The sequence below is a fragment of the Anser brachyrhynchus genome (assembly GCF_964034855.1).
Source record: "Anser brachyrhynchus genome assembly, chromosome: 3".
Taxonomy (NCBI): domain Eukaryota; kingdom Metazoa; phylum Chordata; class Aves; order Anseriformes; family Anatidae; genus Anser; species Anser brachyrhynchus.
Window position 1 is genome coordinate 7600493 of NC_137696.1, and position 24742 is coordinate 7625234.

General features: G+C 45.8%; 1 protein-coding gene across 1 annotated transcript in view; it reads left to right on the plus strand.

The window, feature by feature from the left end:
• The first annotated feature begins 18859 nt into the window (after nucleotides 1-18859).
• LOC308193335 (uncharacterized protein) overlaps nucleotides 18860-24742 on the plus strand; it is a 212099-nt gene continuing 206216 nt past the window's right edge. The window contains exon 1 of the mRNA XM_080587921.1: nucleotides 18860-19566. The gene's annotated coding sequence lies outside the window, so the exon portion shown is untranslated. The remainder of the gene's footprint in view (nucleotides 19567-24742) is intronic.

Consider the following 24742-nt stretch of genomic DNA (forward strand, 5'->3'; position numbering starts at 1 on the left):
AGGCGCGTGTTTTTCTGTGAGACAAACAAAACAGAAATGTTTTCCACTGAAAACAGCCCTCTAAGTGTTCAGTGTCACCTTGCTGGAGCTTCGCCGCTGCCCTAATCTTTGACCTGAACTGGGAAGTGGGAATCTTGTCGCTGGTAATAGCTAGGCCATTATTTTAAAGATACAAATGTTTAATGTACAATAACGAGTCACATAATGAATGTCCAAATGAATGATGCTTTCTTCAGTTTTACTTTCCCAGAAGCGCAGAAAGTATTGGTCACTTTGACACAGAAAGCAGCCAGGCAATTTCACTGGCGTTCTTTAAAAAGAGATTTCATTTCATAGCATGAAAGTCAGAAAGGCCCAGAAACAGCCTGTACTTTCTGGTCACTGCTCTGAACTCCATTCATCTCCGTGCCGGTGATGCTGCGTTAGATGGGACGTGTGGGATTTGGGTGTGCTCAGCCCCGAGCCTGCTGAGGCAGCACTGCCATGGGGGACCGAGGGGCAGAAAGGGATGGTGAAGAACATGTATAAAGGGTTTCTTCTTTCCATGGGGGAAAAAAAAAAAAAATGATTAATGAAACCTGGTGTGGGTGGGCACCATGCCTTTTACCTGTTGGGTTTTGTTGTGCTGAGGAGATGGGAAGCATCTGAGGGAGGATCCCTTGCCTCTGCTGCTCCTCTGGCCGCTGGTATTTCGTGCCCTCACAGTGCCTGGAGGTGCAGATGCTGGCGGTGAGCATGCTGCTGAGTGGGGAGCCCTGTGCTGGGCAGGCGTGGGCTTGGCCATGAGATCCCACCAGTGGGAGTGGGAAATGAGGTGTTGGTGCCAGTGATCAACAACTGCGGGTTATTGGTAAGGAGCAATGCCTATTGAAAGCTGCTGCTTTATGATGACTAAGTAAACGTGTCTGTGGGGCAATATTGAAGACGAATTCCCCTTCTGCTAGGGAAGAAACAGCTCTGTGCAATGAGGTGGGTGCTGGCAGGCTCTGCATGCTGGGCTGAGCTCTCTGTGCGGCCAAAATCTACCTTGCCTTCAGTGTGGTGGGGTTTTGTATGGATGCTTGCAGTACCCTGTTTTTCCTTGTTTATCGGTGAGTTGAGGAGAGAATCTATGTGAGATGTCTCTGGAGCTTGGGAGTAAGGCCCCATCCCTCTACCACTGACACATGGGGGAGAGCACCCTGTCGGTGCTGCAGGGCAGGACCAAGCCCTGAGCAGTTCGGGCCTTGTCATGCTACAGCAGACAAGGAAGACTTGGTGACTTCAGCCACAGCAGGAAATTACTCATGCATGTGTGTGCGGGGGAGGTCTAAAGTGAAATCTTGCTGTAGAAAGCAAAGTTCTACTGTTAAAAGAAAAAAAAGAAAAAAAAGAAAAAAAAAAGAAAAAAAAAGAAAAAAATCCAGGTTTTATCTATTTTACTGAAGGCTAAAATGAATTCTTATGTATATTTTATAAAAATATTTATTTTGTTTATAGCCCAGCATTAAGGATACCTTTTTCATAATAAGCTCATGTCAGAGCTCCAGAGCGAGTTTCCCATGACCATAGCCCGAAGGCTATATTTTGCGAAAATGAAAAATGAAGGTGTTATTTGCCTATCAATACGGCCCCGCGCTGATCAATGCGAAGCAGCACCGCGCTTCCCCCGCGCCCGCCATGGCGGGGGCGGCTGCCGCCCTGCCCGGGCAGCGCGGGACTTCATCTGCGGCACCGAGCTCCCGACCGCCGGCTGACAAAATGCCTCTCTGACAGCCAGCCATTAATTACCATCATCTGAGCCTAATTCATTCATCCCTTTCCCTCTCATGCAGAGGGACAGCGAGGGCTGAGGGCACTTGGGGAAACGTAGGCATGATTCCATATTCGTTATGCAGCGAGTGCTGCCTGCGACTTTGTTGGTTGCAGTGGCTTTAATTGAATTGGCTTGCCAATAAAGCTGTTGTCATTCAGTAAGTGAATTTGTTGTACTACTCGCACCACAGCTGCTGCATACAACCAGGCATTTCCTGAAGGCAAGCCAACCTTGCACTACCCTGGCTGGAGTTGTTTTGTGTTTTTTCGTCCCTCGAATCCATCCGTGATGCCCTTTGGGGGCTGTTTCCACCCACGCAGCTCCAGAGAGGATCAGGGTCCCCCAGCCCAGCCACTCGTGCAGGATGTGTGGGGTCCCAGCAGCGGTGGCCGCAGCCTGTGTGCCCCTTGGGCTGTGGCACTGGCTGGCCAGCCCCTGAGGTTTTCAATTACCAGGTACTGGCCTCTGTTACCCTGTGCTGGTCATCGTAAGAGCATCATTGTTCCTCACAGTAAAAATAAATACGGAATATGACAGATTTTGATAGTCAGGGGCTTAGAACCCCATTAAGAAGTCTAGCAATTGATAAAACAAAGCAATGTTACAAGAGGCATTTATTATGGAGTACGTAGGCTGTTGGGCCAAAAATACTCCAGCTTTCCACAGTTTATAAAATATTAGGGAAGGAGAGGGGGGGACTGCTTGATTTATGGTGGCTGTAAAGTGATATTGAGATGGAGTAAAATATCCAGAAGTCTGAAGAAAGCATTGCTCCTTGCCTTTTAACAGAAGGGATGAGTGCATGTGCAACAGTCCAGAAAGCAGGACAGGGGCAGCTTGGCAGTGGCCGAGGACCAGTGCAAGGACTGAACGCCTCATCCTTCCTGCTGGGGAGCTGAGATGCAAACCTACCCCTGAATGCCACCACTGCCCTGTCTCTCTGCTGGGGCAGAGTAAAACCATGTGTGTTGCCCTACTGAAGAAGGGGGGGGGAAGAGATCTGGATCCATTTCAAAAGGTTGTGGCTCGGTCCCAACTCTGATGCGAATGAATTACTTTTCTTTTTCTTTGTGCTGCGCTGAGCTGGGTGATTTACCCTGAGAAACAAGTTTTCTTCAGAGATTTTTTTTTATAACCTCATAAAACATTACCTTGAAGTCTGAGTTTATTCCATCAGATTCCTCCAGATTTATACTCATCATAGCTTATTTTTAATACATCCAAAATATGGGTAGGTAGGATACGTCAAGCTCTCATCTCAAATTGGATCACGCTCAGCTGGATGCCTAGCCTAAACTGAATGAGCTGAAGTCATGTTTTGTGTGTCAGTCTTGCTTGAGATGAATCATAAATTTGAAGAGAGAAGCTGGCAATGAGCTGGTTAAACTAGTACATGAATGCCCCTTTCTAGACATCCAATAATAAAAGAAATTTCACTCCATATAGGCTCATGCTATTTGAGGAGTAACTCGTGAAGAGGTGCCTGATAGCGACTGATAATGGTAAAAGTTTCCTTGGCTCCAGCACTGGTGGATTGAGCCTCTAATGGGAACCTGTTGCCTTCAGCACTGGGAGCCTGCATGTACAGATCTGTGGAAGTGGTTTTGGCAACGCTGCAGTGCCTATTTCTAGCCCAGGAGGAGTCACTTCTGTTTGGGAGAAAAATATACTGAGCATGAGGCCCTGAAAATAGCTGGCTTGTCTCTTCTTTCTTTTGGGATCAACTCTGGAAATAAAACCCTGATGGTGAGTGTCCCACTGATGTCTGTAAGACTGAATTTCCTTCCCCCTCAGTGTTTGTTGGGGTGTTTCCTTGAGGTTGCTGACCTAAAACAGCAGGAAACACCTTTGTGGTCAGGCCGGCTCCAGGCACTTGGGCTGATGGTGCTAGGTGATGTCTCTGGAGGCATGAGGTGGTGAGGGTGTAGCAGGGGTGTGTCAGTGGGGCCTGGCATTTTGGGGCAGGGCCACGTGAACCCACAGCAGCCACCCCTCCTAATGGTTTTGGGGTGCTGCTGGGTCCCAGCGTAGCTGCTCTGCAAACAAGGTCTGCACTGTTAGCAGCCCTGACCTGATCCAAAGCCAGCCAGTTGTTAGGTTTTTTCCTACTGAATTTGGGCACTCGGGAATGTTATGTCAGAAGCGTGTGGATAACTTTAAATAACCCAAGCAGGATTTGTTTGCTGCTGGGAAGCAGACTTGCAATGCCTGGAGGAAGCAGCTGTGGCAGTGGGGTGCTGGATCTTGGCTTCCTCCTGCGGGGAGAGTTGGTGGCCCTGGGGCAGCGTGAAGCTCCCTGGCGGCTGATGGGACCTGCGGGTCTGTCCCATGTGGAGGAGCTCGTCCCCCTTCCTACCACACCAAAACTCGCCCTGGGGTGTCTGTGGCATGGGACAGCCCATCGATGTGGAGCGCTGCCTGCGGGAGCCTCAGCTCAGCAAGGCGGAGAGGATGGGGAAATCTTAATGGTGAATAACCTGTGGTTTGGGCAACTTAGACCAGATTTACCTTGAATGCTACTCTTACAGCAGTAATGCGAAGTAAGTGACTGTGTCAGTCAATTATAGACTTACGGTTGCTGACAACTTTTTCTCCTAGCATGCCTTCCCACCACTCCCCAAGCCTCTGCTGGAGAAGACAAGCCCGATGGCAGTAAAGACACGTGAAACTCAATAAGCAGTGGCAAGCAGCCAAGATAAAAGTTCAGGGTAACTTCATATCATCTTATGTATGTGGAGTACAACTGTATTTTTTTAAAAAAAGACCAAACATAAAGAGCTTTTGTAGGCCTTTATCCCCCACGTTATTAGAAATAAATTTTCAGTATGAAGAGCCATGTACTTCTCAATTTACAGATAATAAAATTGGCTCTTCTTTATTTAGAAGGGTAATATTTTTCTTAATTCTTCTGTGCCCTTCATGTTCGTGATTTAGGAAAGTTGTGCGAACATATTGACCTTCAATTAGAATGAGATTTCTGTGTGCCAAATACAAATAAGCATAATTTCTCAAGGACTGCGATGAATGACTGGGAGAGTGGGGAGCAACGACTTCCAGAAAGCAGAATCAAGTGGAAGGGATCCGGCCTCTGAAACCATACCCTAGAAGAGCCATGAATATTGGTTTGTAGTAGGTCAATGTTTATTTTTCTTTCTCCTTGGCAAGCACTGCTTTTGCCTTTGAGCTTAGTAGGGTAGGCAGAAGAAAAAAAGTTTGTCTGGAGGAGGAACGTGGTGAATAAACGGTCAGATCACAAAACCAGGTTGTAACCCTTTGAGTGGTTCTCCTTTAAGTCTGAAATTGTTTGGTGCACTTCAGCTCATTGACAGTGCAAGCTTAACTTTTTATTTCACGTGCCAAGTTTATGTCAAATTTAAAGGTAACACATGCAAAAAAAAAAAAAGTATTTTGTAGCCGTTGGCTGTTAGCTCTTGCAAGCCATGTTTTTTTTTTTTTTAGTGTTGGGCTGTTGGTGGGCATTGACTGCTGGGTGCTGCATCCCGTCCTGCTGGGGCGATGCTGGGTGGCCATGTGTGGTGCAGGGTCCCATGGTCCTGCCGTGGTCTGCTGAGCCACCCCTCTGCATCTGCTCCACCAGGCTGGGTGCCTGGGAGCTCTGGGGTAAAAAACCCAAATGCCATGAAGGCTTACAAGTACCTGGTCTGTAGAAGTGATCTTGTCTCTCTCCTGGCCTGTGACACAGGGCGCTGGGCTGCGCCACGCCTCGGTGTGACGTGGAGCCTGGTGCCAACCGGTCGCTGTGTCTCTGCTCACGCGGGAGGGCTTGGGTGCTCTGCACTCAACGGGTTGTTAAAGGTGTAATTAACTGCGTGGGTGGCAAAACAGCCCAGGGCTCCGGTTTGCATTTTGTGCAACTGAACGTACCCTTGTTGTTCAGGTAACGTGGCAAATAAAATTTGAGCAGGGCAGCGGCGAGTGTTGATGAGGAGTTTTGAAATAGCATGAGAATGGGTTTTATTACAGTATATCTCCTGCTGAAACTGCAGGGCTGGTGCAAATAATCTATTAACAGAAAGCTTTTGTGAAGCTCTATGGCTTTTTAAAAAGGTTTATGGCTGGGCTAGCAAATGCTTGCTGTGCAAAAGTCCGGAGGTATGAGTCCTCACGGGCCTCTTGGCATAAGCACTGCCTTCAAGCGCCGTGTCGCAACAGGCACGCAGGTACCTGTGGCTGGGGCTGTGGGGTGAGGTCCTGGCCCTGTGGCAGCGGGGGACATGGCCAGGGGTTCCCCACAACCACTACCTGCCTCGGGTTTCTCTGAGCTGTGTGCAGTTTCCATCTCCGCAGCGTGGGCTTGCTGTCCTGCACCGGCAGTGGAGGGGGTTCTCGCTACACCGCTGAGCCCCTGCTTTGTACCCGCACCGAGCACTTGCTGCCTCCTTTCTCAGCCAAAGGAGCTGCTGCAAGCAGGGCTTGGCAGGGACGTTGCGTGCCCGGCGCTGGATGGGGAAGGTCTTGTGACTGCTGGAGATCTGCGTGTGTTGCAAGGCAGGACTGATGCCGTCCCTGCCATGCTCCCCAGGGGCCAGGATTAGGCCTTCCCTGAGCTCCCCTGCCTGCCTGCCTGAGCCAAGGTGCAGTCTGAGCCACTGTGGTCCAGGCCTGTGTGCTCTGAAGGGCAAAGCTGAAAGCCAGGTACTCATGCGGAAGGAATCGTCCCAGTCCAAGGCTCTGCGTTTCAACAAGTGTGTCCTTACTCTTCTGCCACATCTTCGTGGGCTCGGTGACTTCAGGCCTCACTGCGTGCAAGGCTTTGCTTGGGCTGGCTGTGCTCTCACATCCTAGGCAAGCTTTTGGAGGAGTGCTCTGGGTTAATTCAGATTTTTCCAGTCTAGTACCTCTTGCAGAGGAGCAACAAAAAGTGCATTTTAACTTAAAAATCCTGCTGTCAGGCTCTTCTCCTCTTCCAGGGAAGAAATGGAGATGTGTAGAGCTGGTGACATGACTGATAAACCTGCACCTCTGGAGCTGAATTCAGAGTTGGTTTCACGTTCTTTAAATGAATTAACTTCCACAGACACAGTTTCTGATAGGAAATACTGTAGAGCACCTCGCAGAAATTCCCCTAAATCAATTTTGCATAGTTCTGAGCCTTGTAGAGGAAAAACTAACTTGCGAGTGGACTTTGAATTATTTCCTTCATATGCCAAGGAGTGAGATCCTTACAGATTAGAGGGATGAAATTAAGCAGCACGTTGTGGAAAGCTGTCCCACTGCTCTTTTCCCTGCTGCTCTCCAGGTTTTAAAGTTTTCGACAGGGAAAGGAAAAGCATCTCCAGGCTTGCTATGGGCATCCCCCTTCCCTCTGGGCAAGCAAGGGCAGTGCAAGTGGGTCAGTCAGACAGAGGAGCAGCTGCCCATGACCTTGTGGGTAGAGAACAGTGTTACCTGAAAATACTTTGTGCACCGCAGAAGACTTTGTCTGAGGTCTCCTATGGCCTTAAAGGCACTTGTCAGGTAGTACACAGCCCTGGTAAATATTCCTTGTGCTCAGGTGTACAAGGATGCTTCTGCCTGTTTAAACAACATGCAGAGAGGTGGCTCCTGCCTCCCCCTGGACTTGGAGGTCTGATGGGAATCTTCACTTAGCTGTGCTCTTTGTCATGGGGAAGCCTTCTATTACTCATCTCTCGTTGAGTCGATTCAAAAGGCAGATGGTTCCTTCATTGCCACTTAATTTGCTTGGTCAAGAAGGAGAAAGAATAAAATGGCACTTCTGATATGTGGTCACTTGACTGGACTGGCAAAGCCTTGGTCAGTCCCATACCATATTTGTCTTTTGCCCAGACTTCTAGAAGTAAGAGCCATTTTCTGCTCTGTGCTGATTGTGAGTGCAGCCAATTCAGCCACAGAAGTTGCAAAATATGGTTTTGTGTAGTTGAGGAAAAGATCTGAGAGGTAAAGGATTGACCTGTGTGCCGATGCAGAGTATGTTTAGCAGGCAGGTGTGTGTATTTGAGTCATGGGATGACAATAGCTCTCCACATGTGTTTGTATAAAGATTATGCGCTAAGGTCCTGATTTCAAACCCCTAGAAGCTGATGAAAATGTTTCTGCTGCCTTTAATGGGTTTTGCTCCAGCTCTGCAATGAAATCAGAAGTCAGAACCCACAAAGAACATGCAAGTGAGCTGCAATTAGTCCAGACCAAAAAAAAAAAAAAGGTGCGTGTGTCAAAATGCAGTGCAGGTGCTTTTCTAAAACTTTCTCTTCTGTTTATTTCAAAGCACTGTGAAATTGCACTTTTTGTATTACAAGGATTTTTGTGGGGACGATGCCTGATCTGAACAATTCATTTCCAGGTGATCTGTTCCAATTTACTTGTGACCATTACGAAGGGAGGATATTCAGTTTAAAGCACTCTGCCCACGTGGAATTCACAATGACAAGAAACCTTCCTCAGCTGGAATGGGGACTGAGCACTCTGCTTTACTGCCAGCCTTTGCATGAGCTGGGTGCTGGACTTCCTAGTTAGGTTCCTCCCTACAGCTGGAATTATTAATACAGTTACTCTGAGCTGTGTGCAGTGGACAAAGGGGTGGCTGTAGCAATTCTATTGAAGTTGAGGTGCTCGAGATTTACTGTGAAATTAGCAAGAACAAGCCTGTAATGATAGTCACCCATAGACCCAAAAATATTCTGCAAAATTCAGAACACATCATGATGCCTATATTGCTGTGGAGGACACCATGAAGCTAGTGGGGAGAGGTGCAAATTGCCCCAAGGTCCTCGGTAGATGTGAACCTCCCAGACCTGGTTTAGCCCTGAGCATGCTCACCCTTCCAGTGCTACCAGGCTGAACAAGTGTGGACAAACCCTGCTGAAAGCTCCTGCCAGCCTCCCCGGCTCTGCTCGCCGGTTTGCCCAAGTGCTCAGGCGCTAGGGTTTGTCCTGTTTTTGCAAAGGGATTTGGTGATTGCAAAACATGTCACATTATTGACTGAACGTAGTTACCATCTAGTGGTGGTGTGGATGGTCTGATGCTAATGAGTAGGTAATCCGAGGCGAGTTTCTAGGGGACATCTGTCCTCTCGCGCTTTCTTTCTGATGGTTGTACACATCGTCGTTGTGCTGGACGCTAATTGGCATCCTTGTTTGTGGTGACTGGTTATGAATGGCCATGGGAGCACTTTCTGCAATAAACAGGTTGCAGTGTATGGACGGGGTAATAGAAGGAAAATGGCCTTTCCAGCAGCTGTACTGTGTTTCATGTGTAGACAGGATTTTAGGTTTCTAGCAAACTTATGCAAGCCTTAAATGATCTAAAGAAGGAATCAAAGGATGTGAACTGTTATAGATGAATTAAACCAAACTTGGCTATCCTCTTGGCTTAATTCCTAGCCCTCTTGTAAGTCAAGGGGTGCCTGCTCCAAAGCACTTAGTCTTGTAGATGCTTGCCCAGAAAATGCAACTTTAAAAAAAAAAAAAAAGTCCAGTATGTATTCAGAGTTGTGATCAGGTGGAAGCTGTTCAGAGGCAAAACCACATAATGGTGTTCTTGGTTGTTACAGGTGTGATGGTATTTGAAATATTATTTAAAGTCATGCCAGGTCAGGTTCTGCACGTGGAGATGGGGAGCTGGTGATGCGGGTGGTGGTCCTGTCGAGGGTGGCTTTGCAGGATGGTGGAGACAGAGCTGGAAATGATGCAGGATAGTTGGCCTCATCAGCAGGTTGGATGTAGCTGTGAGCTCCGGGAAGTAGTGTCACGGTCTTCCCCTGTGCAGAGGAAAGCAGGAGCATGGATTGGTCACCTCTTGCTGAGGCTGCTTCAGCACACCTTCACCTACCCACCCTGTCTGCTCCTGGGAGCTGTTGTGATCCTGAAGGACCCCGGGTTTTGAGGAGAAGGTCTCTAATTTGCATGGAGATTTTCAAGGGATATGCTTGCTGAAAATGGTACATCTCAGGGATGAAGATGATTAAAGTTTGCTCAGAGCAGAGCAAGCGCTCTGGTCTGGTGGAGGTGAGCTTCCCTGCATGACTTCCTAAAGAAGCCTCAATTCTAACGGTGGAGTTTGGTTTGTCTCCTTTTGTTGCACCACATCTACAAGTGTGACTGCTGTCTGAGGCCTCAAGTAGTTCATGTCTGCCTTGGACTTCCTCACTGGCAAGTCATCCATGATTGCAGGTGGTTACTTACATGTATGTGGTTCTTCCTATCTCCCTCCTTATCTCATCCTGTCTGTACAGACTTACGGCTTCTCTTAAATCTGAGAGGAGCACTGGTGGCTGTGGTGGTGATGTGGTGTTTTTTTTGTCTGAGTGTGTTTATTTTTGCGTTCAGATCAACACGTATGGTATCTGAGCTTGTTAGAGGCTGCGCAGGCAGCTCACTATCAGTGAGCATTCTGTGCTTACTTTACGTAACATCAGAATACAACTTTAGACCATCGTTATTATTGTATTTAAAGACTTTTTTGGTGGAAAGAAAAAAAGATTTAAAAGCATTCTTTCAGTTGTGAGGTAGGCAGAGGGCTGAGGTCCACAGGAAGGTGAGCTCCATCTTTGTTGTCAAGCCATATGTTTTATTAACAGAGTGGTTTGATCCATTACATGCACTGTGGAGACATGGCATAAACGTGTGCATGTTGGTCACAGATGTGCACGTGGAGCAGCAGTGCTGAATCACCTGTCATCCTGTGCTATGGAGGTGAAAGGGGAAGCTATTTACATAAATTATTGGAGAGCAGTAAATATTATTTCATGATATCACATTAAGATTAACTTAATCAAACTTGATATTAAGAGGCAGAATGATTTGCTCTTAGTCAAAGACACAATTAAAGAAGGTGCTTGAGGGTAAAGGAGACTGCCTACTTAGGAAGATTTTTATCACATAATGGGTGATGGGTTGGAAAGCTTATAACCAACATCTTAACTCCTTGTGGATTTTGCAGATATGGCCCTCCTAATTCTAGCTGCTGTTGCAGCTTCAGGAAAGATAGAACAAAAGAAATGTAGTTTTCATTCTGAGAATGGGGCTTTGGTTGAATTGATGTCTTTGCTAATATTAATGTTTGTAACTTAAACACACCTTTCTAATTTCAAGGGTCTCTGGAATGCTTTGCAAAGATTTGATTGGCAAAGTTCATCTGAAGTAAAAGCAAAATAATTAATGCTTCATAGATGGACTAGGAATCTCTCTGGCCTCGGATATATTGTGGGTCAAAACTATGCCTTCTGCTGGCTGGAAGCTGTGGAGGTTTGATGTCTTTTTCAGCTTCTTTTTTGAATTCCACTTCAAAATAAAATAATGTTACTTATTACTAGGAATGGGCTCACTTACTGTTTAGGCAACTGGGACTCAATGACTTGGGTTTCCCAATGTATTATGGAAGCATGAAATACTTGTAGATCCTACAGTGAAGTCAAAGGCCCCTTTAAGTGGGAGCTCAGTGTGTATTAGCTTGCTGAAAGAACAGATCCCTTTTTTGTATTTTCCCCTCTAGAGTTGTTTGCAAGGTGACTGTTTTCATATAACTTCTCAAACGTTTTTGCAGCAAAGTAAAAGCTGACCCATTTGGCTAAAGAAACAAAAAAGTCTCCAGATAAGTCCCTACCCTGTTTCCATTCTGAAGCAGTCCGAGCTTTCCCTCACTCTTGTATTTTCGATCAAAAAACAAATTCAGTTGGGGGGGCAGGGAGCTTAAATTTAAAATCTTTGACAAGTCTGAACTGCACCCGCACTTTGTGAGAAGCATGTCCTCCTCGGTTCCCAACAACGTCAACGCTGGCTGGAGGAGCAGGGAACTTTAAAGACGTGCTCAGCGCGTCCTGGATTAAACCTATTGTTCCACTAATAACACTCAATCCCACCAGCCCATGTTTACTACAGAGTCTTTATTTTTATTTTCCATCCTGTCTTTCTATGCAAAAGATGTAAGAGTTTACTTTCTATAGCTCTTTCTGTGCTTGCCTTCCCGGAGTTTTCACAACCTGCTGTGCAGGGTGGGTGTAGGATGCAGTCAGTGGGGAATGCCCCATCTCACAGGGCTATAGACGAGATTTTTTTTTTTTTTTTTAAGCTCAAAGCTGTAGAGAAATAGACCCAGATTGCTCCTGTTGCACAGTGTGTAACTGAGACTGTCTGCTGGACGTGGATGGGGAGACATCAAGTCAACTGATCAGGCAGGCTGAGCATCTGCTACGAATGAGCTTGGACAAAATCACAGTTGCTTTCCTCTATGGAGCTTCATTGACTTTTTTTTTTTTGGTTTTGTCCCTTCTCTCTGGTGTTTTGGGCGAGTGACTGAGAGCAGAGGTTGATCCAGGATATCAGTAAACCACTTTTTTTAAAAAAAAAACAACAAAAACCTCTGTAGGTTAACTACTATTATGCTCATTTGGTTCACCTGAAAGTGATGTATGGTGTTGGTTCTCTGGCAACCACTTGTATGATGCTCAGGCATTGTCAATATATCTATTCCTTGTTTCAACATCTGAGTAATACAAGCCTCTGCCACTCGACAAGTGATCTGTGCCCTCTCCCAGCGGCACTCTATTGACCATCTCTGACAGCTCCCATGGGATTATGTTTGCATAAGCAAGTTTGAAATGCCCAGCCATTAAAAGAACAGCACTAGCACTGCTTTGAAGCTAGGGCTCTTCCATCTCCAGCTGCTTTGGATACCTGATCCTTGATTTACAGTAAGGACGCCACCTTCTTTTAGGGGTCCAGTCATCATTTAAATGTGGCACATTTAAGTCTAACTTTGCTGGACCTAGTTATTGTAGGATTTCCTTCCTTCCTTCCTTCCTTCCTTTCTTTCTTTCTTTTTAATAGGTACTCAAGTCCCTTTCCATGTCTTCAAGATAAAGACTCTTGGAGGTACAGAGGTGTACCTTCCTGTAATGACATTCAAACTGAAATACAGCTTCAGCAGTAAGAATAGAGGTTAAACTGAGACTCATGGCACCCATACAGTCTTGGTATCTATCTTCAGGGGTGCAGGAACATCATCTTGGAGGCTGAGAGCAGAAGCGAGCTGCAGAGCTCATTGTTTGCTGCTGGTAAAACACAACGTATGCACTGTATCTTGTTTCCCCAGTCTTCATTATTTAAACTGCTCTACACTGGGGAGGAATAATCTCCTCTATAGTGAAGATAAGGGAAAATCACTCTTGCATTACTTGCTCCTGAGCTCTCCTCTTTGCGGATGCAATGTCTCCCAGGTCATGGGGCATGTAAGACTTTCCTCCGAGGACAGGCCCACAGCTTGCAGAGGGGACAGGGCTCGGACCTTTCATCTGGCAAGCTATTGAAGCCTTGGTGTTACGCTAACTCTGCTTACATATTCCTAGCGCATTCTTTAGTCCCATAATTTTCTGATTTGATGCTTATACTCCATATTCCCAGTACTTAATATGTAAACTTGTTGCAGAAATGAAATATTTCTGTATGTAACTTCCTCTTTCCTGCTGCTGTTGGAGACCTTTCCTATATCAGCTACTTGAACTCTGCTGAAAACCACTCAGCCTCTGGAAGTGCCCACCTCTGCCAGGTAGCTGAAGGGAGAGGGGTGACAGTGATTTTCTTCTGGTGGGAATTGTCACAGTCTGTGAAGTCAGACTGTGATGGATTCATTTGTCTGGGTGTGCGGAGAGAAACTGGTGTCCCAAAAATACATAGCTTGAACGCTGCCTTTCAGGTTTCCAGACTGAAACCACCTATATTCACTGTCATAGGCTTTATTGTAAAGGCAGAGAAAACTTGTCCTGATAATGGTTGAAGACCTGATGTGAACAGAAATAGGTACTAACCCCCCTCTTTTCCCTCCCACATCTTCCTTGCTAAGGCTGACTTTTTTGTCCTCTCCAGAATTTGGTTGTGCTTGCGTTGTTCAGCAGCCAACTGCTGCTTTTGAGGTGTGAGGAACGTTATTTGGGATCAATCTATATTGCTCCTCTGGTCCTGCTGCAAGGAGATGTGTTGGGAATGGGAAGTCAGTGAGAAGGGCTGGAGATGGTTACTGGTCTTGCTTGTGCTTAGGGCTGGCCTTGTTTTTGCTACTGGTTAATTACCTGGTAAATCTAAAGTGATAATCCTGCTTAAATCATTTTCCCTTGTTATCATCAGTAGCCTTAGCGCAGTAGCTTTAGCCATGTTAATGTCTATTTGTCTGTGTGCTATTAGCCATGTTAATACCTGATTTGTCATGGAAGAAAGAAACGGTGGTTAATTGTTTTCTTTGGATCTTAATGCTGTTGGGCTCAGGAACAACTGAGTAGTTATTTAAAGAGAAGACTTCTGGTGAAGTACAGGTGAAACCTTAAGACTTTAATTGCTCCCGTGTGAAGTCTGTCCAGGTTGAATAACAGTGCTCATCTTGTGCACTGAAGAGCAGAACCCTTCTGAGCTGGGGAGAGCAATGCCTGCTTGGGAGATGGTAAGGGAGAAGAAGGCAGAAGAAGCAGATAGAGAAATGAGATATCATGGGCATTGCTGGTGGATTATTACTTAATGTTCCTGCTTTGGGATCACCGGGTGATTAGTATTTTGCAGGTACCTCAGTCAAGAAGATACCTGTGGGCATACCAACTTCTCAATGTAAAAACAAACAAAATTAACCACCAACAACAGATTTAAGTATTGCAAATTGAAGCTCTTTCCATGCAGCTCAGCTTGCTTGGGAGCACTTCGCTTGAATAGGGTTTACCTGTGGGTAAGGCACTTGTTGAAGACTTGGCCTTAATTCCTGGGTTTAGTCCAGGTTTATGATCGCCATGGAAGCTTTAATGCAGGTCCAAACCCAGAGATACAGCTTATTCCACAAGTGGATTGTATAGATAAACTCATTAATGTTTCTGAAATACTTAGGAGCCACTTAAGCATATCAATAACTTTAGAGTGTTATTACTGCGTGGACTTTGATTAAATCCCTTCATGTCAGATCTCATCTTAAACATTTACATCAAAAGCTTGTGCTTTTTAAGAGTTTTTTGTTTTTGTTTGTTCAATGTTGATTTCCATTCAAAGTTTTCAAAATCTGAGCCAGACCTCTAGCTGCTTGGAAATGTTCAAAGCTTTTCCAGACTAGTCAATAGTATTGTAGTGGAAAAAAAAATCCTTATGAAATTGAACTGTATAGAGTTTTGGCAAGTCTTAATTTTGCCCTTGGAAGCTCTGCAGGTCTCTGCAAATACAAACCTTCTTCAGCATCCTCCCTAAAGTGTTGTGGGAATCATATGGTATTCTTATTTATTTTTTTTTATGGTAAGAACAGGGCAAACAAGTGAAAATGTCTCTGTTGCTTTTGCTATGACTAGGCTGAAACTGGGAAGTGCTTGCTTGATGTTAAGGCCAGATGAACGTTAAGAATTTGATGTAATCCTAGACCTCAGGCATGAAACTCAGCTTGACCTTTCCTGTTGGGTGCTTTTATGCAATCCTACTGGACATTTAGCAACAAGAAAGGAAACAGAGGAAGGATATCGGTTCAACCATATGTCAATGCTGGGACACAAAGTGACAGGGAGAGGAAGGACTGAGACGTGCACAAAGTCACCGGTTAAAATAAAACCTTTATAGAGGGGAATTGGGTGGCTCAGGGGACTGACATGTTTGCTGGAGGTCACTAGTTCAAACCCAGTTTATGGAAGTAGTGACCAAAAAATTATTGTGGTGTGATGGCTGATCTGCTTCCTAGGCTCAATGAGCTTTGCTCTCCTGTGGTCCTCCCTGACCTGATCACTGATCATAAAAGCATTTGCCACAACTGGCCCCCACTGGCAGATTAACAGAGGCATAATGACTCTACTGGGGGCCGAGAGGTGTCTTGTCCCTAAAAGCCAGCTGCTCAGCCAAAGTCAGGAGCCTGTGGCAGGGCTGTGTGGGAACGTTTGCAGTGACACAGGGCTGTTTTGCTGTGGCAAGGAAAATACCGACTTGGGACTTTTTTAAACAACAAAAAACCTTTCTTGCCTTCTCCCTAGAAGAGAAGTGGAGCTTTTAATCCCTTAGGTTCCCCCCCCACACCCCCAATTTTAAAATGAGTTTTGAAAGACAAACTTTCCACAAGCTTTTCTCTTCTAAGCAGTCAAGGAAAGCACTCCTGCTCTCTCTCAATACTGTCACTGCCAGGTGTAAGGCTACCTCCCCAAGCATGCATTTAGAAAATGGGAAGGAGGTACCTGAAGCAAAATAGCATATTTTTATAAGTTCTCGAGCACCCTCACTGGCTAGTGAAGGCGTTCAGTGTATGTCAGTGTCAAATAGCAACCCACTTGAACTATTTTGGCAAAAACTCGCATTAGTGAGATTACAGCTTTCCGTAGGTTTTGTGCGAGTGTGGGCTGAAAAGCGGCAATGGGCTGGTAAGAAGTCCTCTTCTGTTATGGGCAGCATGTGTATGCTGCCACGTATGGGTTTGATTAAGGGAGCAATTTGTCTGGTGAGGACTCCAGGACTGGTAATTATGCTGCATGAGATAATAACTATGTAGGCTGGAATTTGGGTTTATATAAGACCTAGACAATACATATCACAGATAACAGACCAACAACAGTGCTGAGATGAAGATGTTGTCCCTGCTGAAGTTAGAGGCAGTTCTCTCCCTTATCTCACCAAGAGCTGGACTGGTCTCCAGTCAGATTTTCTCAGCAAAAGTAAGGCACAAAGCTAACTTCAGTGTGAACACTTTAATAAATAGCTGCTGTCTGGCCCCAGTATCATGCAGCACATCTGAAAGATTCTGTGAGTCAGGGCTGGTGCAGTGGAAAGCCTGGGACATGAGTCACATAGTCTGCCAAATGAGAAGATGCTGGGAGAGGTGGAAGTTGTGATTAGAACAAAAATTCTTGCTGCATTTTTTTTTTTTTATTCTCTTCACCAGAAATCTAGAGCCTGGGATATTCTGGGTTCTTTTACTTCAGACTTCAGCTTTAGAGACATTTCTTCAGTTTCATGACTCTGGCATTGGATTTAAGCTAGCAAAATGCAACAACAGCATGACATTAATTTTATTTCAGCAGCATAGAAGCATGTCTGAAAATAGATGTCAATTTAAAAATATTATTTCAGGGCTTGCTGTGCCAAATCAGACCTTTGGCCATTTATAGTATCTGTCTTTCTGGCAGAGACTAGCTTCTGATGCTCCATATCAAGATCTGGTATTCAGTCAAGTAGGGCATAAGGAAATCTATTGTTCAAATGCAGGCAGAGAGACCAAAAAAAATAATTCTCTCCAAACATCATACCCCTGTCCTCCAAGAAAATGCAGCAAGTACAAATCTCAGAGCTGGTCTTGCAAAGCTTTGCCAGTAAGTAGTTACTGCCAATTTAAAGGGAAATGCTTTTATTGAATGAAGCTAGCACAGATGTGCGAAAACTCCTAAGTTTGTATCTGGAAATTTGTAAACCAGAAGCAGTTTGATTTTCAAGGAAAACTGTAAGCTTTCAGTCACTTGTATCACAGCTTTATTATAATGCTTGCAGCCGGTGGTTTGCAGGGAGGCAGGATGCAGAGGAAGATCCTGCAGTGCTGTTTTCTCTTCAGAAGGCCCAGGAGTTGCAGCACCGCTTGGAATTTATCTTGTCTTTACCTGTAGGGCTGATCGGTTAATCTCATGTCTTTTGATTAATTTTTAAGCACATGTACAGATCTACTCCCAAAAATCACGCCCATGCACAATGGTGTTCCTCTGCATTGCAAACAGGGGCAAAAACATGGGCAAAATCAAATAAATCACAGGTTAGAGGCAAACTCCATCTCCTGTACCTTCTTGCCAAAATGGACAGATCCCAAAACTCAGGACAGAAGCACCCTGGAAACTGATTTTGGGCTGCATTGTGACATGTCCAGTGCATCTAAACTCTCACAATAAAGAGGATTTACTTGTGGTGGTCCCTTTTTATTGACTGGGCTATTCCTTTCTCTAAGATATTTAGCATTTGGGAAGATGTCCTCAAATCTTTTCCATTTTGAAAAGTGCTTTCCTTTTCAAAATTTAGTTTTGTGTGACACACATTTCATGTTGCCGGTGCATTGGACGATAACCAGAAGTGTGATCTCTGAACAGAAGGGTGCAATGTGATAAAGCAATTTGCAAGCATTATTTTTTTTGTAGGTGATGGTAACAAGTGGCAGTCATCACTGACTAAGAGAAAGGAAACTGAGGAACAGGAAAGTGCACTGAGGAGTCCAAGGTTTTGATTTGATGCCAAACGAGAGACTGAGCTTTCTCAGTAACTGGTCCCAGCCTGGGAACCAACTCCAATAGGAACTAAATATCAAAAGCAGCCTTTCCAGCTTTTGCAAGAGAAAACTGCTTTTCTTTGAAATTAAATCAGGGTCCCTGGCAGAGGCGTGTGTTTATGTGCATTAAGCTCCTAAGCATAGCATCCTAATTTCAAGGGGGATGAGAGGACTCTTACAAAACAGGTACTGAGTGGGCTGCCCTGTGGGAAGCTCCTGGTGGCTGCGGTTGGTCTGGGAGGGCCTGAGCAGAACAGGGCAGGACCTAGCAGTTCCTTTTTCTGACCGCCTCACCACAACCGAGACAAAGCAGATGCTCTCCCTTCCCAAATTTTCTCTTTCTAAATCCAGGTTGGGGTCATGTGGGGAAAAAATATTTTTTTTGAAACCACCAGCAGAAGTATGAAGTATCATGCAAGTGGTGGAGGGTTTTTGCCGATTTGCTCAGAGTTGCTTGTTTGCTCGAAAAAACCCAAACTAGATTCTGCATGGAACCAGATGGGGTCTTAGACTGGGTGTGAGGAGCTTGTTTGTGGTTGAAAGCAATATTGATCCATGGAGGAGGGGGCTTCTCAGTGTTTGTTTGTCATGATGTTTCATTCTGAATCAAATTCTGTGGAAATACTGAAGCTCTGGGCTTGAAAAAAATGGGGGGTTCGTGTGCTTTTCCTTCCATGAAACCCCCTCAGACTTTCCAGCTGTATCAGTGGTTTTAAGGAAAAAACCCTTTCTGATGTTACTCCTGTGATTCGTACAGGGGTGGCTTCACTCAATGGTCAGCTAAAGGGATACTTAGCTTGTTGCATCCCCTGATGTTCCTCATGCAGGGCGGGGAAAAAAGGGGACAAACTGGGCTTGCTCAGTGGTGGTGAGTTTTCTTCGCTGGGAGCTTGAACCTCATGCATGGTGTGAGCAATGCAACACATGTGGCTGTGCAAGTCTTGTTTTGGGACAGGCTGGGATGGAGATGAGTGCTGATTTAACATGCACCTGGCTGGGCAGGAGGGAGGAAAATGAGATTGTGGATGCGCAGGTCACGCTGGCTCCTTCAGTGGTGCCTCAATATCCAGAAGAGCAAAATTCTTCCTACAAACTTTGCTGAGAGGTGGCAGGCACTGGCCTCATGCTGGCAAGGCAAACCAACGACCAGGGGTATGGTGGAAACCAGAGAGCTGTCATTACAGAGGCTCATGGATGCTAGCTATTTTAATAAGCTATTTAAGCTGAAACCGGTTATTTTTCTCTGCCTCCAACAGTTCCTTTAGTCAGCACATAAATACCAATGGTCCTCCAAAACCTGGGGCTGTCCCCTGCGGCTGGGTGATCCCTATAGCGTCACACACCTGCTGGCGGCCCTCGGTCTCCTCACGGCCGGGCCGCTCCCTGCCGGCGGCACGGGGTTGTCCCGCTCCACGAGGGCTGCCTGGCCTGGCCCCGCGGCCGCTCAGCAGGCGAGCAGAAGCTGCTTGCGAAATTCGGCGATTCCTCTGAGAGCTGCTTTCCAACCTGCAGTCCGAAGGCTGCCGCAGTTGTTATTGCTGTTACAACAACCTCAGGTGTGTGATCCAGTCGTTTAATCAGGTGAGGAAATGGGCGATGTTGGGGAAGGTGTGATGCGGTGTGGTGGCTTTACCACAAGAGCATTTTTTGGAGGGAGGAGAAGGGCCCCTGTGCACAAAGGCCAACATTTAACTTGTGTTTAGGGGGAAGAAAAACAACAAACGTTACTCTGCCATGCTGGATAAGGCAAAAAGCCCTTTCACCACAAGCTGTGACCTGCAACTGCTGTGGGAATGGCGGGAAGGTGCACGCGGTGGGAAAGGGCCCTCCCTTGCAGGGGCCTCCCTCTTCCCACACAAGTTGGCCCAAAGTCGAGCCCTCAAAAGCTGCCCTGAAAAGCTGTTCCCTGTGTGAGGACAGGCACATTTGTGGCTGTCCTGATAGCCCATCTCCTTAGTGTGAATCCCCAGTACATGTGTACTTCTGTGTGTGGCCCTCGCTTGAGGCCGCCATCTTGTCCTCACCTGAGGAAGCCATTTTGTGTCGGGGTGGAGGGAGGCTGTGTGCTCAACAGCTGGTGGGGAGGGGAGGCATGCCCACAAAAAGCACGGTGGGGTGTGAGCTGTAGGAGATAAAAAGCAAATCTCCTGCTCATATGAACCCCCAGCTTCCTCTTGAACCTGGTGTTTGCCTTTGCTGTCTTAAAAGCTTCACTTGGAGATATAAATGAGCCCATAAATGTGCAGCAGGTTGGTGGCCACCAGCCCAGACCCCCCCCACTTTCCTTATTCCCCTCCAGCTGCCCCATAACATCTCTGGGTGCTATTCACACCAAAGTTGAGGGGAGTGGTTGCCTTGGGAGAGGCAAAAACTGTGTCTGGGGTGGGTGTGCATCATAACAGGTAGCACTTGGCTCCTTTACTGCCTGACCTGCAGCCCCCAGGTCCCAGGGCTCCTATTTGAGGCTGAACCAGCAGCCTGTCAGCAGCAGCCTGGTTCTGTGTCCTGCTCATGCTTGCAGCCTTGCTGCACAGGTGCAGGAAGGTGCTCGTTTGCTCCTTTTCTCTACATTATTATTTATTGTTATTATTATTATTATTATTTGGGGTCTATCTTGAGGCCAGAAAAGCAATTTTGGAGATGCTGCTTGACAGCTACTGTGCTTTGTCTCTACATTGGTCACCCTCCCAGTGTTTTTTTTTTTTTTTTTTTTTCTCCCTCTCTCAATCCCACCACTGCATTCAAAATAAACTCTCTTCAAAATAATAGATCACCCCATATGTGGTGCCAGAGAATTTGAGTTTAACAGCACCTCAGTGATGGGGAGGGGGAAAAAAACAACACTTTGTGAAGACATATGCTGGAGAATAGCTGAGTCTCAGCTCACCAGCTCTTGTCTGGCAGAGGATGAGGAAGGAGGGGAAACGAGTGGGCTGGCAGATAATATATATTAATATAATAATTTTTATATAATATGTTTTAAAGTCTATAAAATCCTATCCTGTGACAAAAGGCTCTGCAAGCTGCCCCAGCCCAGCATGCTCAATGACCTTTGAGAAGCGCTCTTCTCAAAACAGCCCACGGGCTTGGCTCCCTGGTTTCGAGCAGTTTCACTTCTACCTCATGCTCTCGTTTCCCCTGCCCGGTGCTTTTCCAGGCCTTGTGCGGGAGCTGCTCCTCTCTGTATTTGTGGTACAGCGGCTCTAACGAGAGCCCAATCAATAACTGCCGAGAGGTGCCCGAGATGTTACAAAGGAGCTCACCCTTAGGAAGTCGCATCCTGAAGAAGTGTGGAATGAATGGACAAAGGGATTAAAGTATTTGTGGCAAAATATTAGAGAAACACATGCAGAATTAGTTCATGTGGTGTTAAATATTTTACTTTTTGCAAGTCTGTATTTAAAAAAAAATCTTTCATCTTTGTTTTGTTTAGGGTATTACAATAAGCCTGGGATTTTTCACAGTTACACATGTATATTTTCACAGCTGTTTTAATCAGAAAAAATTAATGTGCTTTTGATGGCTTGGAAATATACTGTTGGCAAAGCTTTATAAAATGGTGTTATTATGTAGCAAAATGGAAATCCAAAACATTGTTTGCTTAGCATCCTATTTGAAATTCACTGTTTTTTGCAATTCTTTTGCAAATTAATTTAGAAACTCTTAGTGTCTTCACTGAAACTGGCTTTCCTATTAATTCAGCACAGGGTTTTATAAGGCTCCGTGAGTGAAGAGGGAAATATTTATCGTTGTGGGGAGAAGAAACAGGAATTACTATTTTGCCTTTAACAACATTTGCATAAGGATAAGATAAAATAGATGTCTGACCAAAAAAAAAAAAAAGCTTTCTGCTTTTAATCACTGTACTTCTTATTGTCTGTAACACATGATTGTTAGACTCTGTATTTTTCATTCTGTTAAACAATATCTTTCCATATCTGTACTACAACATAGAGTACAGTACATTTGGTTTATTGCATGGAGATGAACTGTTGAGATGCTGGGATTAAAACAAAAAGCCCACATTGGCAGGGTGTGAAAGACCAAAAACTCTGGGCAGCTCATAAAGACGGAAGCCGTCACCAAAACAAAAATATATGAAAACATGGGAAGGTAATACTATAGCAGCAAGGGAGAAACAAAAGAGATTAGTTAAAGTCTTGGCTTGCCACTGTTTGCCTTGCAAAGACGGAGTCTGATTTAAAGAGGAGAGGGGGGGAAAAAAATCTGTGGATTAATGTGAACTTTAATACTGAAGCAGTGTGTGTTTACTGCTGGTGACCACAAGACATAAATCTTGTGAGCACAATGTACAATGCGAGGCAGCCCCCAGGTTTTTTTTTTTCAGCCTCAATTTGTGTGCAAGTGTGTGTTAAGTGCCGTTGAAAAATAGTGACCTTTAATAAAGGATCGTATCCTGAGACTATTTTCCCAGACACACAGTGACCTTTCAAACCAGACTGGGGTGAGGGGGTGTGGGCTTTGGACTTTGAACCGGCCAGTTCCCGCTGCGTGCCTCTGTTTGCCAGGCTACTTTTTATTGTGTCGCCGGGGAGCGTTCGGTATGCAAAGCAGGCTGAGCTGCCAGCCTCAACCTTTGCAAATCAATTTGTCTGTGCAGCCGAGTCCGCTGGAGTGAAAGATGCTGCGGCAGGACAAACTGCACCTCTTTGTGCCACCGGCGGTTGTGGCACTGCCGTCACTCACGGCACTGCTGAAAACGGCGTGCCGCTCTGGGGTTTTATTTTATTTTTCTTCTGCCTTTAACCCCTGCAGGCCGGCAGGATGGCCATGGGAAAGGGGCATGCATGTGTGCGTTTGCTGGGCCGTTGGGGGTTCCCCCTGCCTTGCGTGGTCTCAGTGCTGCAAGAGGAGCAGCTCCTCTCTGGTGAGGAGGTGGCACCCGGCAGCCACCGCCAACTTTCCTGCTGGTGCAAGGACGAGGGAGAAAACCCAACGTGCCATACGTGCCACATCATTGTTTACATAAATGTAAGCATTTGCAAAGGGTTAATGTTATTGATTTCCCCAGGCTGTCCAGGCAGCCGGGACTCTACATTAATCAGCATCTAAAAATGCCAGAAAAGACAGAGAAATGCAATTACCTCAGGTCCTCTAAATTTAAACTTCTCCAGGTGGCCCTTCCCAAAGATATGGAAATCCTTGCATTTTTCATAAAAGGGGGGCTAGATCAATTCCTCTGCAAGCAATTAATCACTTTTGTATTCCCCGAAAGACGGGGAGCAGATCTGGCCCTGGCAAAGCACTGCTGACAGTGACAGTCCCCAATCCCCCAACAAGTGCACCAGGATGTCACCTGGTCTGTCCTCATTCAACGTCCTCGTTGAGTTGACCTGCAAAATCACTTGGGCTCATTTCATGTTTCTCCTGGAGACCTTCTGACCTGAAATTTGTTTTGCTCTTGGTTTCTGTACATGTGTATCTTGTGTGCTTTTACACCGTGTCCATTGATCCTCAGATGCTCTTTGGGCATGGTTTGCCATGTACCTGTGGACTTGTTCCTTGCCTCTTGGCTACAGAGGGCAGGTCGCTGATGGGCATCCTTGCTCAATCTGGGCTTTGACACTAAGCTTTGGGTTTGCGCTCTATTTTTGTATTTTTAGCTTAAATTTTGCTTTCACTTCCTCCACATACCTGCCTGTACAGGAGCTCTTACCCTGTGGGGAAGATGGGGCAGCTCATTTCTTTCCCTGCTGTGGGTGGGGACCAGCGGCGCTGACTTCATGTGCGTCTCTTGCTGGATAGCTGCTGTGCTGCAAATGCACCTCCTGGCTTACCCTGCTGTAACTTGTCCCCTGACTCCAGGTTTAAGACAACTCATGACAAGCATTGTAACAAATAGGTACTTTTAATAAGAAGAGGCATAGGAGGACATATCTGTGGACCCAACAGCCCAGATTTGGGTCTGTGGGGTGCAAATTGGATCTGGAAACTACCAGAGAAGGATGGTGTTGCTGTATTCTCTCCACCTCCTGCGATCCCTTTCCTTTGGGAAGGAGAAGGAGGTTGGGTGAAGAAGGGAAGGGGAGAGGAGCAGTGCGGCTGCAGGAACATGGATTACTTAAACTTTAAAGAGTTTGTTTTAGACCATAAAAATGAAAAAGGGGAAAAGAATTTACTATAGTCGAGATAGGAAGTAATTATGGTCTGGGTAGAGATTTCAGCAGAGGCAGGGTCAAGGTAAGGATGGGCTTTGTCAGTGATCTGGAGGTGGTGACAGGCAGATTTATGGACCTGGGAGGCAGGAGAGGGAAAGAAAGCTTGAGTGTCAAGGATGGCTCCAGAATTTCTGGCCTTGGGAGAAGGTGAGAGTCAAGGAGAATGCTAACAGAGCCAAAGGCACAGGGCATTTCATATTTATTTTCAGTAATTGTAAATAATACTGTCTAAGTGGGGGGTGGGGTGGGAAGGCTGTTTGCTATAGTACTGAAGTAGAAGGAGTTTACAAATAGCAATACAGAGTATAATGGCTTGTGGAGAACCACAAAGGGATTTAGGTATGTCATATAAAGAATTATTGAGATGCACAGAATTTGAATATTTCATGTAGGTCAGACTTATTATTAAGGTTTTAGTAGGTGAGCTGGAAATGGGAGGCCAGTTAACCATCAGCATGGCTTGTGTGTTTTTTCTACCATGCGAATATTTGATTATTGTTGTCTGTGGGCATTAATAAAGAGGTACTGCCACAGTCACATGAGCAGGGGTTCA